The following is a 1929-nucleotide window of genomic DNA, read 5'->3' on the forward strand; positions in this document are numbered from 1 at the left end:
GAGGGAGAAATGATGCACTCCACTCCCTGCGGCGCCCACCTCTCCCTGAACAACTCCAGAGTGTCGGTGGACACCGCGTGCTCCTTCTCCAAGGACACCCGGGCTCTAACGTAACTGTGGAAGAGGGGCAGGCAGTCGGCCCTAACGACCCCCTCCACGGCCCGCTGCCTCGACCTGTTGATGGCCAGTTTGGCCAGGCCCAGGAGCAGACCCACGAGGAGGTCTTCAGACCTGCCCTCCTTCCTCCGTACCGGGTGCCCAAAGATCAGGAGCGTGGGACTGAAGTGCAGCCAAAAACAGAGGAGAAGGTTTTTCAGAAAATCAAAAAGGGAGTGCAAACGCCCACACCCAATATACACATGGTCCACGGACTCCACAGCAGCACAGAACAAGCAGTTTGGCTGGGAGTCCGTGAACCACCGCAATCTGCGGTTGCAGGGGACTGCTGCGTGCAGCACCCTCCACCCCAGATCCCCGAGAGAAAGGGGGAGGACTCCCGCGTAGAGAGACCTCCACTGGGGATCCCCACCGCCCGGTGGCAAACGGGCACGCCAAGGCGTGTCCGGACGGTGGATGAGGGAGAAGAGATGGACCGTGTGCATCAGCAGTCTATACAGGGCCCTCCTTTTTACATCTTTGAAAGTGACAAAATTAAAATTTCGGAGGCGGCTCAGGTTGTGGGGCACAGGCTCCCGCGGGAAGTATGGGACCTTGGGGCCAATGTGAAATTCCGTCCGGGCTACACCACCAGGTTATAGTCTCCCAGGCAGTGTCTGATTGGTTAAGGTGATATAATGTAGGCTTAGTGCAATTGGTTATGCTAATGTAACAGGGATAAAGCATGGCCTTTAGAACAAAAACATTTGAGTACTCATGCTGCTCGTGGGCTTTCAGGGTTGTCTGCTCTGATGGCCACAGCTGTTGTTTGCAAATAAAGACTTATCACCTTAAGGAATTCACTGCATCTCCTGGTCATTACTAAAAAGTGTTATCAACCACAACACTTGCACCTTGTTTTCTCACAAAAATGTGTGTGTTATTCCAGAATCTCATGCCTTTAAGTTACTCAATGCGCTGAAGCTTGGGGCATTGGCTGCTCGCTTCGGCAGCACATATACTAAAATTGGAACGATACAGAGAAGGTTAGCATGGCCCCTGCGCAAGGATGACACGCAAATTCGTGAAGCGTTCCATATTTTTGGTGAAGGACGCTCTCTGGGTGGTCCGAAACCTGCTGATCTTCCAGCTGAAGGAGTTGACCCCGACTGAGTGCTGCAGACTGGCACATTCCAAGGTCCAGGACTACGTGTTGAGGGACACGCTGAAGCTTGGGGCAGCTGCCGCCAAGGCACGGTGGGGAAAGACCACTGTGTAAAGTCTGCCTGCCTAACGAAGAACAGGGGGCCCATGCAATCATTTGGGCTCCGCTGACGCCTCAGCTAATTATATGGGCATATGATTGAAAAATGTACAGACCTATATAAAAATGATAAATTCTGATCTCTGTACGTACATGTTTACATATGTATGGCATGACCAACTGTACAGACCATCAAATTATTTTATGAATAAAGTATATTTTTGAAATAAAAAAAATGCTTATCTTTGAGTGACTTGTTCAGTCATTTCCCTGGCTCTCCACTCCCAGAATGAGATTTCTCTTGGGCCTGCAGTTTAATTTTCCCAGTATTGCCTCATGATATCCACAAACTACAGCAGTGACACCTGATTGGAAGTTTTTTAAAAAAGAAATTACTCCCCTTTCAGCCTGAATTACTGCACAATTTGATATGTTGCCTTTTATACAAATCTGTTTTCACTTTACATCATGCAGACCATGATGTCTGTTTGGGAAACTACTAAACTTTACCTCAGGAACACTCCTGAAAACAGTCTCTCACAGAGCTACAAATTCTTCCTGGTCCTGAA

At 49.3% G+C, this 1929-nt stretch overlaps 1 non-coding gene across 1 annotated transcript; it reads left to right on the forward strand.

The window, feature by feature from the left end:
• Positions 1-1093: 1093 nt before the first annotated feature.
• Positions 1094-1200, forward strand: LOC122556398. The gene has a single exon (XR_006313515.1). It is a non-coding gene; the product is annotated as a U6 spliceosomal RNA (small nuclear RNA).
• The last annotated feature ends 729 nt before the right edge of the window (positions 1201-1929 follow it).

This window comes from Chiloscyllium plagiosum, chromosome 13 (assembly GCF_004010195.1).
Source record: "Chiloscyllium plagiosum isolate BGI_BamShark_2017 chromosome 13, ASM401019v2, whole genome shotgun sequence".
NCBI lineage: Eukaryota > Metazoa > Chordata > Chondrichthyes > Orectolobiformes > Hemiscylliidae > Chiloscyllium > Chiloscyllium plagiosum.